Source organism: Dendrobates tinctorius, unplaced genomic scaffold (assembly GCF_039654945.1).
Source record: "Dendrobates tinctorius isolate UK_male_01 unplaced genomic scaffold, ASM3965494v1 ptg000049l, whole genome shotgun sequence".
Taxonomy (NCBI): Eukaryota; Metazoa; Chordata; class Amphibia; order Anura; family Dendrobatidae; genus Dendrobates; species Dendrobates tinctorius.
In genome coordinates, this window is record NW_027361717.1 from 9,350,344 (window position 1) to 9,365,738 (window position 15,395).

General features: G+C 44.8%; 1 protein-coding gene across 16 annotated transcripts in view; it reads left to right on the top strand.

The window, feature by feature from the left end:
* PPP2R3A (protein phosphatase 2 regulatory subunit B''alpha) overlaps positions 1 to 15,395 on the top strand; it is a 207,609-nt gene that overhangs the window by 81,997 nt on the left and 110,217 nt on the right. For 5 of the 16 annotated variants that reach the window (XM_073576481.1, XM_073576479.1, XM_073576476.1 and 2 more), the window contains one exon: positions 13,276 to 13,355. The exons of 4 other annotated variants lie outside the window; for them this stretch is intronic. The gene's annotated coding sequence lies outside the window, so the exon portion shown is untranslated. 7 more of the 16 variants (XM_073576487.1, XM_073576478.1, XM_073576485.1 and 4 more) reach the window with 6 other exon arrangements.

Genomic DNA, 15,395 nt, shown 5'->3' on the forward strand with positions numbered 1-15,395 from the left:
GAAGTTTGCTAGAGAGCATTTGGATGATCCAGAGGAGTTTTGGGAGAATGTCCTATGGTCTGATGAAACGAAACTGGAACTGTTTGGTAGAAACACAACTTGTCGTGTTTGAAGGAAAAAGAATACTGAGTTGCATCCATCAAACACCATACCTACTGTAAAGCATGGTGGTGGAAACATCATGCTTTGGGGCTGTTTCTCTGCAAAGGGGCCAGGACGACTGATCCGGGTACATGAAAGAATGAATGGGGCCATGTATCGTGAGATTTTGAGTGCAAACCTCCTTCCATCAGCAAGGGCATTGAAGATGAAACGTGGCTGGGTCTTTCAACATGACAATGATCCAAAGCACACCGCCAGGGCAACGAAGGAGTGGCTTCGTAAGAAGCATTTCAAGGTCCTGGAGTGGCCTAGCCAGTCTCCAGATCTCAACCCTATAGAAAACCTTTGGAGGGAGTTGAAAGTCCGTGTTGCCAAGCGAAAAGCCAAAAACATCACTGCTCTAGAGGAGATCTGCATGGAGGAATGGGCCAACATACCAACAAGTGTGTGGCAACCTTGTGAAGACTTACAGAAAACGTTTGACCTCAGTCATTGCCAACAAAGGATATATCACAAAGTATTGAGATGAACTTTTGTTTCTGACCAAATACTTATTTTCCACCATAATATGCAAATAAAATGAAAAAAAAACAGACAATGTGATTTTTCTGGATTTTTTTTTTCTCAGTTTGTCTCCCATAGTTGAGGTCTACCTATGATGTAAATTACAGACGCCTCTCATCTTTTTAAGTGGTGGAACTTGCACTATTGCTGACTGACTAAATACTTTTTTTCCCCACTGTATGCTGATGGTGGTCCTGATCTTTTACACATGTAGCAATCCAAAGCATTTTTCATGACTATTTTAAGACTTAAAAATCCTCAAGACTTAGAGTTTTGAGATTGAGGTGGATTTGGTGAGTTTCTGCTCCAAAAACTCAATAAACTGAGCAGATTCTCTCCAAATCCTCATTAAATACTCAAAATGTGGTGGTTCTGGTGATGTGTTCATGTAAATACCCCTTTAAATGTTTTGCAGCCCTTGGGATTGGTTCAGTATGACAAAGCGGCCCTTGGAGCAAAAAATGTTGTGCACCTCTGCTGTAAATGCTTGTAATCGTTAATATCTGGACAATAATAGCATCATATAAGCTGCTCTCCTCTATTATTGGGATAATTTATTACACTATAATCGTACATGGGGCTGAATTTGGCCTTTTGAGCATTTCAGTATTATCCTAAGACCAGGGTCACACTTGCGAGAACCTCGCACGAGTCTCGCATCTCAATACCCGGCCGCTGGCACTCGGGACAGGAGCGCTCAGCTGCATAGAAATACATGCAGCCGCACACTCCGGTCCTGAGTGCCGGCGGCAGTGCCGGGTATTGAGATGCGAGACTCGTGCAAGGTTCTCGCAAGTGTGACCCTGTTTAAGGCACATTGTTGAGTAAGTGGATGCAGAATTTTCTGCACCATTATTGCATCTCTTGGCTAAAAATTGCACCTTTTTATTATTGCGTTTTGGCCCTGCTTTATTGACTGAAAAACGCAGGGCAAAAACGCACTGAGAATTGACATGCCAGGTCTGGAAGTCACAAATAAGCAACATGATCTGTCAGGTTTCTCATTCACTTTTCTGGCATCAGGATTGCTTCAGGTTTTGCTAGCAAATCTTCAAGGAAAAAAAACGCACCAAATCTGTGACGTGTGCATAAGCCCTGAATAGACTTTGTATTTATTCTGTTTGAACCAAAATGCATAAAAAGAGCCAACACGTGAGCGGGGTATTTTCTGGTCATATAGAGACATGCTGAGTCCAGAGGGTATTGTGTGTGTTTTGCATCATGTACCCAGTGGTCTCCACAAGTGATGCCCGCAGTCATGACTGTAATCACAAGTACAAATTCTCTCCCGTCACTTTAGATGGATTTAAACTAATGTTTTTTTTTCCATGCACAGCCTGTCATTGAATTGTATAATACCTGTGTATTTGCGGATACAAATGAGACAAGAAGCGATGATATGGGAGAGGAATCTGCACCGTTTACAGCGCATCGCTATGGTAACATCACATCCTGCATTCCCCGTAATACCTTTTTACATTGACTCCCACATTAAAATCGGCCCCGAGTGATCACAGTTCTCCCATGGGGCTTGTAGCTTCCAAAGTACAGGTATAGAAGTGATGTGAATCCCCAGGTTATAAGGAATTTTTAACAAACAGGCCGCCAAACATATTCGAGCACGCTGAAGACACTCAGCACACGAGCATGCTCAGATATTACCTTATCCCAGCACATTCGCTCATCACTAGTTCTTGGGCAATTTCCAAGAGGAGTGAGATTTTCTCATTCCCTCCTCTTCTTGTTTGGAGTGTCAGAGGGCCAAGGTCCTCACAAGCTTGTTTAATTGGTGTGATTGTCTGGTTAGGAATGTTCTATAAAGGAATTATTCACTTTGGAATAACTTCTTGTTAAATCTCGATAAGGTTTAGCAAAGAACTGTCAGTGCCACCACTCTCCACGACTGTCAGGAGATAAAGATCTTGAAACGAGGCGATTTATTAAGGCCTTATTCACATTCATACAGGTTCGTTCTTGGATTTTTACAGATAACGTGTAATGGTTATATGTTCTATGGAGCTCTTCATATGTATCTGTTCTTTTGTGGACCAGAAAAAAATCAACCAAGTCTTGGATCAAAATTACCCATAGAAGTCAACTTTACATGTGTGAAGTCAAGAGGCAGTACTTCCGCTAACGTCCGGAGACCAAAGTTTCGTGACTGCGGGAGTGAGACGTGAAATTGATTCACTCCAACTACTGTCTGCAATTTTGCATCTAGTATTTGATTCTTGCTGCCTTTTCCTTTTAAGCATGATCCCTACAAAACTAATATTTTGCTGAATTGCTGGTTGTAATTTTTTTTATATGTTATTTGTGCCAAAAATCAGAAATTTCCCTTTTTAAAGGGTTTCTCCCATCACATTCAATCATAACTGAGATGGGAAGATTTTTCAGAGTGCGCCAGCCGCAAGGCATGTGGTCGTGGATATGGTTGAGGGGGCTGCGCTATACTGTTTCTGTAATTCCCTTAAAATTGAAATTAATTTTAGGGACCAGTGCCAGGAAGCCAGAGAGTTGGAGTCGGTGTCCATTTTGGTGGAGTCTGAGTTCAGTGCAGGATGTGCTGTAAATGTTTTCATAATAATTTGTGAAAGTTATGAAATGTCCTATAAATGTCTGTTTTGTTCCAGATCTGAGGATCTGGGCTTTCAACTGAGAGGAATGTGAGCTGCACTTTGTCCATGCTCAGTAGTGACCGATGCTGGGGAGTCGCGAGTCAGGGAGATTGAGGAGTTGGAGGTTTTATTTACCGACTACACAGCCATAAAGGCAGCTGCTGCAAAAAAGGCATAGATGCTCATGACAAGAACATAGTTTTACCCCATACAAGTCACACACTTACAATACTGTGTACAATTGTGGTCTCTTGTGCATAAGGAGGACATAGCTGAACTAGAGCGAGTGTGGAGAAGAGTGACCAAGGTTAAGAGAATGGGTGGACTTCAATATCAAGACAGGTTATCAAACGGGTGACTCAATATGGAAAAATGAAGGCTTAGGGGCAATCTTATTACAATGTACTATGAATGGTCAGAACAGATCTTTGTAATGATCTTTACACCTAGGCCTGCAAGGAAAGGAAAGAAGGTTCGATCATGTTCAGACGGTGATTCTTTACTTGTAAGAGCAGTGAGACTGTGGAGCTCTCTGCCACACGAGGTTGTAATGGTTGATTCACTACAAGGATGGCCTGGATGCCTCTCTTGTAAAATATAATGACATTTTTATAGTATTAGATTCTGTGATGGGATATCGATAAAGGAACTAGTCTGATGTTTGTATTTAGGGTCAGGAAGAAACGTTTCCTCTAATGGCAGGCAATTTGCATTTGTCTTGTGACAGTTTTGTTTTCCCGTGGATAACTGTGGTTAAAGGTTGAATTTATTGGACTGATGTCTACCTTCTACCTTAAAGACAGTCCGTCAGCACAAAATGACTGTTTCAACCAAGTACAGGCACTCTGTGAACACTTGGCATGGTTAAACAGTTCAGTACACCCCCCCCCCAACTTTTTCCCATCCATTTCCTCCCTACTCTTCCTTGATTGACAGCTTTGGATTTACAGTAAGAAAAGAGTAGAGGTAAATTGAACTAGGTAGGTGGGAATGTGCGCCGAGCTGTTTGTCCGCCTCTAGAGTGTGGGCCGAGCAGTTTGTCCGCCCTCTAGAGTGTGGGCCGAGCAGTTTGTCCGCCCCCTAGAGTGGGCCGAGCAGTTTGTCCGCCCCCTAGAGTGGGCCGAGCTGTTTGTCCGCCCCCTAGAGTGGGCCGAGCTGTTTGTCCGCCCCCTAGAGTGGGCCGAGCTGTTTGTCCGCCCCCTAGAGTGGGCCGAGCTGTTTGTCCGCCCCCTAGAGTGGGCCGAGCTGTTTGTCCGCCCCCTAGAGTGGGCCGAGCTGTTTGTCCGCCCCCTAGAGTGGGCCGAGCTGTTTGTCCGCCCCCTAGAGTGGGCCGAGCTGTTTGTCCGCCCCCTAGAGTGGGCCGAGCTGTTTGTCCGCCCCCTAGAGTGGGCCGAGCTGTTTGTCCGCCCCCTAGAGTGGGCCGAGCTGTTTGTCCGCCCCCTAGAGTGGGCCGAGCTGTTTGTCCGCCCCCTAGAGTGGGCCGAGCTGTTTGTCCGCCCCCTAGAGTGGGCCGAGCTGTTTGTCCGCCCCCTAGAGTGGGCCGAGTGCCACTACTAATTGTATGCAGACAGACTTCCTGTATAACTATGGAGGAGAGTTATGTAATCAGTGCCATGATGATGAATTTACAGTTCCATATAACAGGCTAGTTTCGGCCCCCATCCCTCACTTTGCGGCTGGTTCTCTGAGCTGTATAGAGAGGCACATGGATAATGCCGCACTGTCAGTAACTGTATGTAAGAAAGTGAGGAATGTAAAAATTCTCTCTCCTGACAGACGGCTCATAATTTCACATTCACAACCTCTGATCCCTTTAGTTTTCTAAGCTCTACACAGGATTACTCTCCATCACACCTGTCAAGTATTGATGTGACGTCCCGTTTTCTGACTTGGTAACAGTAATAACATTAATAGGATTTGACGTTCGTCTTCACGGTAACCTATTGATGTATATCTGGCCGAGATCTAACACTGCGGGGTGAGGAAAGGTTCTGATGTGTAATGTAATCCTATAGGCCACCACCCTGGTGTGACATGTGTTGGTGAAAGCCATGACAGTTAGGTCAGCTGCATTGTGAGGCGTTGTTCTACCTTCTTTTCTTTTTCTTTATGGTTTGGATTAAAAGGAATTGGATTTGGCGCAAATCAGTTCACAGGACCTGGTCTATCGGGCCCCGGACGGGAGCCCGGAAAACAGCTCTTTACCTGATGAATTTTTTATTAGCCGCCCTGGTGTGATGTCACATCTGCGTCACTCCGCAGCAATGACGTTGTGTTAAGCCCCCGTCACACACAGCGATCTCACCAGTGAGCTCGCTGTGTGTGACACTTATCAGCGACCGGCCCCCCTGCCGGGTATCGCTGATCGTGCTCGAATGGCCTGGCCTTTTTTCTGATCGTTGGTCTCCCGCTGGCCAGCACGCATCGCTGCGTGTGGCAGGTGGGAGCGCAGCGATCGGTGAGCTGGAGCTCGTATCCAAGGTAAAGATCGGGTTTCTAAGCTGCGCTTGGAAACCCTCTGTGTACCTTGGATACCAGCGCGCTGGTGCAGGGAGCTGGTAACCAAGGTAAACAGTTTGGCAGCTCACCAGCGATCATGTAGCGACACACCAGCGATCCTGACAAGGTCATATCATTGTCGGGATCGCTGGTGAGTCGCTATGTGTGACGGGGCCCTTAGGCTAGTCACATGAAGAGTCAGGGATGTCGGTGGTAAGAGGTGCAGTCCTCGGGGCGGCTGATGGACTGGGTCCACCGAATCGATTCACACAAACTTTACAATAATAAGACATAAGTAATCCATTCATATCAAGGGGTCTTCTTGGTTTGTTTTTTACTTGTACATCTATGAAATATTAGAAGTATGTTCACACTGAGGTTTTTTTTATTAATTCAATTAGCTGAAGAGCCCGCAGTCCAGAAATCGGACCTTTTTTTAATCGCCAATGGGTATGAGGCCTAAGATGTGCCTCATTCTTCCTACATGCCCTGTAGCGGTGGCCAGTAAAGGCTAGTCTACAGCTGTGAGCTGATATCAATAGCCTGGTAAGCTCCATGGGTAATACCCTCTTCCCAGGCTATAAACATTGGCCCCCAGCCGAAAAATAATCTTTTGTTAAATACATGTCCAGTAAGCTGCACACACAGTTACTAATTGTTTTTGTCATTGACATCTATTTATCTACCTATTATATTTGTATTTACTGTATGTAATCCATCTCTTCTATCCTATCGGCTCCTGCAGTGATTTTACAGTACACGGCAGATGAATTGCCGGCTTTTGTTCTATGTATGTAATATATATACATATACTGTATGTGTGTGTCACTGACATCTATATATCTGTGTATATATCTACTGTATTCTAGCCTGTTACTCTGTGATTTTACTGTGTGCTGCAGATGTATTGCTGGCTTTTATTATATCTAAAAAAATATATATGTATGTGTGTGTTTTGTCGAATATTTGCTTTGAAAATGATGTGTAAATGACATAGAGAATTGCTCTATGTAAAAACTCATGTTAATTACATTGCATTCGGATGTAAATCGGATGCTAGGTGTGAAAAATTGGGATTGTATTCTGTTACGGGTCCTTCTCCCATACCACACAATCAACAGAGCACGGAAAGTGTGAACAATCCCAAGACCTTTATTATAGGCAAAACTAAAAGGTCCATAAACAATCCACCACACTGAGGATACAATAGTCCAGAACACCAATGCAGTTCAGTAACAGGATGAATGTCCAAGGAGATGAGACCAATAATCCGGCAGACAGAGGATAAAATGGGTCCCTATACTTCCCCTTCTCTCTGACGTGCCGTCTTCATCACCACACAGCGTCTGACTTGACCAGCTCCTGTCCTACCCAGCCCCCTTCTTATGTCCAGGGGTAGTCAGACAGGTTGGGGCGCTTTTCAGGCTTCCCAGACCTAACAAAGGTGCCTTGGGGATTAAGGCACTACAGGGGGTTCAACAAGAGGCATAGATACAGTCAGGCTGCAGACAGTTAAGAGGTTTTTACACATAGCGATATCGCTATAATGTCACCGATTTTGTGACGTTATAGCGATATCGCTATGTCTGATACTTATGTCTGATACTTACCTCTGACCGGCTCCCCCGCTGTCTGTCGCTGATCGCGCGAGAATGTCCGGCTCCATTTCTCGTTGTCAGCTTCCTGCTGAGGCTTCCTGCTGTGACGACGAGTGACGCGTGGAGGCGGACGGGAGGAAGTCAGGATCGCTGTGTGAAAGGTGAGTATCGTGCGCTGCGTCGCTGCTGCATCGCTGTGAGGTCTGCCTGGTTGGCAGCTCACTAGCGATCATTTAGTGATGCACCAGCGATCCTGACCGGGTCGGATCGCTGGTGCATCGCTAAATGTAAACGGCCCTTTAGGGCCCCGTCACACATAGCGATGCACCAGCGATCCTGACAACAATATTACCTTGTCAGGATCGCTGGTGTGTCGCTACATGATCGCTGGTGAGCTGCCAACCAGGCAGCTGCACCAGCGACACGGGGGTAACAAGTGACGCACGTCGCTTGGTTACCCACTGTGCACCTTAGTTACCAGCGCGCTGTTGCAGGGAGCTGGTAACCAAGCTACACATCGGGTTTCTAAGCGGCGCGCGGCACTTAGAAACCCGATGTGTACCTTGGTTACCAGCGGCAGCTCGCTGATTGCTGGTGTCCCGCCTGTCACACACAGTGATGCGTGCTGGCCAGTGGGAGACCAGCGATCAAAAAAAATGTCCAGGCCATTCCAGGACGATCAGCGATACCCGGAAGGGGGGGCCGGTCGCTGGTAAGTGAAAAATGAGGATGAATGAACTCATGGAGATCAACATCCAACACTGCGGAGACACCATCAAATGTTTCTCAATGCAGTGATTCTAGGGCAATGCCCCCACCCTTATGGGAAATATGTAAATATATGCAAAACACAAGCCACGGAGACACCATCACATGTTTCTCAACGCAAGCAATGACTAGCCAGATCTTTCCCCGGGAAGGAACAACCACGGGAAGGGCAGTCTCCAATGAAGGAAACCACCTATGCCAAAACATGGTATCCATCCACAGACAGCTGTTTCGGGGTATTGCCCCTCATCAGTGTGGAGTAGGAAACTGGCCAGTAGGAGCAATGCTAGTAGTTGCTGGTAAGTGTCACACACCGCGATCTCACTGGTGAGATCGCTGTTGCGTCACAAAACTTGTGACTCAGCAGCGATCTCGCTAGCGAGATCGCTATGTGTGACGGGGGCTTAAGTGAGCTAATTCAATTATATGACTTTTGGAAGGTAATTGAGACTCTAGACAATATGGGGAATACACGGAATGATACAGGGCAACAAGAGAACACTATGGAAATCTGTTAAATATAAATAGACACAAAATGATACCCACATAACATATCACACCATCACATACTCGCATGACACGCTCATTCCACTCGTGCGACTCTCAGCAGGGAGACTCGGACCGATTTTTTTTTTTTTTTTTTTTCTTTTCTTCATACATTTAGTGTAACTCCGGCCTTAAGAAATGGCCGGGGGACCAGATATGATCGGTGTTTGGGCACTGCAATAATTACAGCACAGCAGCTACCAAGCTTTAATATTCATTTCAGTGGCAACTTTTGAGCTGGTAGATTTGAGACTGTCTGGTATTTTTGGGAACATTGTCCGACAGCTATAGCCTTTTTCCATGTGGTTGCCAGATAATACATCCCTGGTGTCTCAGATTTCTTAACTCAGGAAGAAATTGATATTAGTCAACTTTTTCTATCTTTCATTGCATATTTTAGGATTGAATACAGGTTGCTTTTAGTATAGGATTTTGTTAATTTGGGCAATTATGAACCACATGTTTTTTTTCCCCCATTTAATTTAGTGTCTCCTTTCACTTCTGTCTGCAATAAATGTGGGTTACATGCGGCCGATTTTGTTCCTAAAGTGCATCTGTCCTGCGCATGTGGATGTGACTTGCAGAAATCCTGGCACGTGCTGCAGATGTGTAGGACAAGTTTTGGGGTTACAGTGAATTGTCCATCTGTGCATTCATTTCCAGAATGAATTACTGACGGAATAGCACAATGTGGGTTATTGTTTAGATTAATGCCCATCTTTTTGGGCGGCACGGTGGCTCAATGGTCAGCACTGTTACTTTTCACCACTGGGGTCCCAGGTTCAAATCCCACCAAGGACATCATCTGTGAGGAGTTAGGACCTTCTCCCCGTGTTTGCGTGGGTTTCCTCTGGATTTTCTGGTTTTCTCCCACACTCCACAGACACAATAATAGGCAATTTGGATTGTGAGCCCCAATGGGGACAGTGATGATGTCTGTAAAGCGCTGCGGACTATGATGGGGTTATGTAAGTCCGTGCAATAAGTAATGGGGAATAAAAACTGACAGGTTAATTATTTTTTTTCTGACCCAAATGACACGTGTCCCCATCTTTCCAATCTTGGGTCATTTACCATATTTGAGGTCACTCTTTCCGTCCTGATGGAAAGTTTCTCCTTCTTCCCTCTGGATCTATTCCCACTTTAGCATAAAATTACAGACGGGAGCCCAGATAATTGTATGAAATAACCCTACGGCACGTCACACAGTAAATGTTCAGCTGCATCCATGTGTTCGCTCTATGCCAAAAGTGGGAGTGGATCCCATCAGAGAAAAGTCGAAAAATCCAGCTGTGTGAAGACGCCCTGACCCGGGGAGACGTCTCGGCTGTTGGGTCCAGGAATTGCTGTTCTACGTCAGCAAAGGCTTTTCAAAGAGCTAAAATGTGAGGATAGCGTAGAAAAGATCCGTGTGATTGCAGAGGGTTAATCGTGCGGCGGGCGCACGGCTGGTGGAATGGCCGAAGTGGCAGTAACCAGTCTGGTAATGTGCAGACTCGACACTGGAAAAATGTGGATTTGGAAATGACAAGAATTACAGGATCACATTACTCAGAAGCTAAAAATATAAGAAAGTGTTGAAAGGAAAATTCTGATAATCTGCAGAAATGACCTAGAAATGGGCCCGTTCCCAGCCGCAAGGGATCACTTTATCTAAAGGGCTTCTGCATATTGTACAGCTGATGAAATCACGCCATCCCAAAAGACCGTAATAGGGGCCTAAAGGGTGCGGGCGGATTTGGGGGCATTTTTTTGTTATTGAAATGTGTTTTAAATAAAAATAATTTTTGCAACTCTGATTCATTAAAACGTTTGCACAGTTTTGACCTTTACAAGCTAAGGGTTCTTCACATTCGCACTCTGCATAACCGGATTCAGGCGTATGCGACAACGGGGCCATCGACTATCCTAGTGCCGGCGGAGCGAGCTTGTGCTCTCCTGGGCATCATTTTCTAGGGTGTACTCCTACTGGAGGTGGACACTCGGACATGGTAGACAGCATCCGAGTGTCCGGCTCCAGCAGCTGTATACATCAGAAAATGAAGCAGATTTGCTCTGTCGCCACCATTATAGTCTATGGCCCTGTTGGCACAGGCGTCCGGATACCATTTTGCTGGGTGGTTTAGGCGCCAGCCCGGACGGGACCCACGAACATGAAGATAGCTCCTTTAGGGTGCTTTCACACTGAGCTTATCTAAGAGTCCATTAGTGAGACTGTCCTGACACTTTATAATTATCGTTATTTTCTGACTCTCATCTGATTTGTGACCACCAAGTTAATCTCCCTTTTGATGTGGTTTGTTGGCATAAATCAGCTAAGGAGATAAGAGAAGGGAAAAGCTCTTTCTCTTCCTGTAAACCAGGGGTGGGGAATCTTTATTCTGCCAAGGGCCATTTGGATATTTATACCATCCTTCAGGGGCCGTACAAACTCCACCCACAAAGTACACGCTGACTCTGGCACTGGTGTCAGGACTTAGTGTTTCATTGCATGCCCTTCAGTGTTCAGTAGTGAACACTGCGTGTGTGCTAACAGAGCAAGAAGAATGTAATGAGCTGGTGGCAATCAAAATACAGCTCCCTGCCCAAGAAGGCAGTCCCTGAGAATCTGCCCGGGGGCCTGATAAAAGGTCATCGAGGGCCGTAAATGGCCCTGGGGCCTGAGGTTCCCCACCCCTGCTGTAAACGGTCCTTTCAGAAAGAGCTCACTGGTGGATTCTTAGAAAACTCATTATGCAGACAGAAAATTTGCAGGGAAACAAATGGTCTGTAAAGCTAAGCTGTGCATTTTTTTTATTGAAACTTCATTGCATAACTGAATTTTAGTCCAAAATACATTAAATTGGATAAAAATAAAGGTGTCCTTTTCAAATTAGATATACTGTTTTGGAAAGCTGCTTAACGTTTGATCTGACCGGTCGGCTCCCCTGATATGCCCGAGTAAAGTATTAGTATTCCTCATTAAATGACAATTTGTGCTCATTTTTTTCCATTTTTGTTACTAGTTTGTTCGTTGTGGAAATGAATGAACGACTGGGTGACACCACTTCCGTTTGTGATCATTCACACACTCGTCTCTGCCAGCGTAGAAGCGCTCTTATTGAAGAGTAACAGAAGAACAGCACAATGCAGAAAAAGTGCTGCAAGATGAGGAGGCGGCGGCACGGTGGACAGCACTACAGCCTTGCAGCGCCGGGGTCCTGGCTCCAAATCCCACCAAGGACAACATCTGCAAGGAGTTTGTATGTTCTCCCCGTGTCTGAGTGGGTTTCCTACCACAATCCAGAGACCTACTGATGGGGAATGTGGATTGTGAGCCCCAATGGGGACAGTGATGATGTCTAAAGTGCTATGGATATTAATACTGCTAGTTAAGTGAGTAGAATTTTTTTTTTTTAATTTGTTTTAAGAGCGCATTTACAGAATACTGATGTCAGTAATGAGGTGAGGTCCTTGGAATGTTAAGAACATCTCACATTTTCAGTAGTATTGGAAATTTGGTGCATGTGCTTTATACAAAACGCATAATCTGTATGTATTATGTAACATAAATCACTTGTTTGCATGAATAGTTTCGCCTCCAGATCTTCACCCGGGGCTCCAGCTGGGGTTTATATCCCGTAGAGCCAGATCCTGATTCTATCTGCATTTCCTTGGCTGTGCTCATCCTTGTTGGCAGAGGAGCTCGCCCAAACTGCACCACAATCAGTCTTTTTCCCTATATACTTTTCCATTGTCTTGTTTTCTGGTCCTAATAGAGACTCCCCTCCTTCTTTCCCCTTTGTGCTCCCCCTTCGATCCATGCCATGCAGACTGGGGTGTGAGGGCCATGTGGAATGTGACTCTGTATATAAGACATGACCTCACTGCCCCATAATGACTATTCCTGACCGCAGGCACAGATTGCTTTACAGGCACTGGTGAGTCTCAGTGCTGGGCAGTCTGAGCGCAGGAACTCAACACCATGAGAACGTTTGTTATACCGGGAAGACAAAGCAAGTGAAGAATAAAGACAAATCTGCAATAATTTGTTTTTATTTTTAAAAGAATTCTGAAAAAAAATGTATTAAATATGGGCTCGATGTTTCCATTCATGTTGTGAAGCTTTGCTAGGGTCAATCAGCGATGTATCATTTCCGAGAGACATTGTAGCCAGCAGACGTAGCTCCCCTTCCTCTACCAGGGGTGCGGCGGCCGTATTTTGGTAATCCTTGTAAGGTCACACTTTGTCGGTGCTGTAGGAAGTTTCAGATGTCAGCAGAAATGACTCAGACTATTCTCCAGGCTCTGACTGATGGGGTCAACAATGGCTAATGCTACTACCACTTTTCAGGCATAATATTACATATTTGTATTGGCTGATTAATTGTTGGTTCCTTTGCAGCAACAATGGGTTAAATGAAAATATCAGAAAATTAGCTATTTTACATCCGGTTTTTGTGTTGGATGTATTTTCTAAAAAGTTTTGACGCTTTTTTTTTTTTTTTTGTTATATCATGATCTATGTTAAAAATTAGAAACTTGCAGTTTTCACACTGACCCCTAGGGCTATTTTAGACTTGTGGCCTTTATCCTTTCAGGAAGAGTTTACAGCCATTTCCTTATCAGAGGCCGAATTACCATGAAAGATAACAGCTGATAGCACAGAATCCAGCAACAGGCAAAATCACAGCTTCCCTGCTCCTTTCCTTTTATAATGGCCTTTGCACACGCTCATTAGAGGCGTCAATGCAAAAGTTAGGGTTAGGCCGGGATCACACTTGTGAGAAACTTGCACGAGTCTCGCTTGTTAATACCTGCCGGCACTTGGATCGGAGTGTGTGGCCGCATAGCAATACATGCAGCCGCATAGCAATACATGTAGCCGCACGCTCCGCTCCGAGTATTAAGATGCGAGATTCGGCCGTGTTTCTCGCATGTGTGATCCCGGCCTTAGTCTGTCTATTGCTGCTCATGTTCATGTGACCAATGTGAAAAAGCAAGATTTCTAATTCTTACTTTGAATATGGATTGTGATCTAGGAAAAAAATGGTTTTAAAATTACATTTAACACTCCACCCTGATTTGACCACACATTTAGTTTAATTGGGTGAAGCCGGCCCCTCGGAGGGAGATGTCCTATGTAGAAAGAATTGCAGATTCTTAATTGATTTAGTAAAATAAGACTTCATAGCACAATTTTTTTTTTTTATTGCTAGTAGAAATATGCTGTATATACTTTTTTTTTTTTTTTTTTTTTTTCCTGTCCTTTTCGGAAGAGTGATGGCTTCAAGCTAACATCCGGCCATGACATTTTATGACCTGGGATACATCCAGTCTTCACTCATTTAGACTGTGGTACTCCATTCCCGCGTCAGTGAGGAGGCCTAAGACCCCTTCCACACCGCGTTCTTCCTATGCTCAGTGGTCCAGTCGGGTCTTACATCTGAACCCCCTTGCAATAGTGGGATTCGGGTGTGCGGAGTCGCCGCATGCTCTGTCTGGCATCATTTTCGGGTGTATACTGGAGGCGCACACTCCGATATGGGACACTGCAGTCTACTACGTCTGAGTGTCCGCCTCAGGTTGGGGTATACTCCTGAAAATGATGTATAGCAGAGCACGCGTTGACTCTATTGGCACCATTATAATCAATGGCTCCATCGGTGCATACATCCGAATCCCGTTTTGAGTGGGGGTGTGGCTGTACAAGCCGTGTTTGTACCCCAAAATGTGTTTGTTTTTTTTTTTTTTTTGTTTTTTTTTATATAGAATATTATTAAAGGGAGTCTGTTATTAGGTGTTTGCTATGTAATTTGAGAGCAGCATTATGTAACGGAAAAGAACCTGATTACCCCGATGTGTCACTTACTGGGCTGTATCTTGCTGTTTTAATACAAGCGGCGTTTTATCAGCAGGAGATTATCACTGCAGGACAACTGGCCTCGTGCCTCCCGGTCCAAGCACTGATTAGCAGCGCTCTGTCACTGTACAATACAGAAAGCTAACAACTGGGCTCTGATAGATCTGCAGCAGAGAAAACTGTGATTGCATTGTAACTGCTGTACCCTGGATACTAAGTGACACATTACTGGAATCGGAGTCTCTGCCCCTACATCATGCTGCTGTCAGATTACAAAGCAAAAACTTGCAGACAGACTGCCTTTAAATCCAGGCAGTAGCTAGTGAGGGCAACAAGGCACAAGGCCCAGTGTTGTATGTCCAAGGGTGGAGGGGCAACAAGCCACTTTTCTTGGCCTGTGCTAGAAGCAGCAAACTGCACATTTGCACAATTATTAGGCCATTTGGATTTTTGATGATTACGGTAATTATTGAGTAACTACGGAGCTGTCGGTCAATACCATAGGTTAATAAACCTGAATGTTTCAGAAGTAAAAGTGAGGACTTGGTAGAATTATTTGGGTTTCATTCATGTACATCTGTTTGTGTTTTGTTTTTGTTTTTTTGCTATTTTATTTCTAATTTATTTTTAACGCAAGTTTATTCATATATTTTCAAAAAGGTCTCCCGTCTCTGTAGTGTTCTGGTGATTAATAGGGCATATTGCAATTATTATTTTCATCCTCCTCCTGTGGAGGCGACGGGTGAGCTTGTGTAGGATTAGTTGCAGGACTTTGTCTAGTTGCTAATTGCTTGCTTCCTGTCCTGTTTGGGGAAAAATAGATGATGAATTTGGAGCAGAACTTGGCCTCGGCCATTA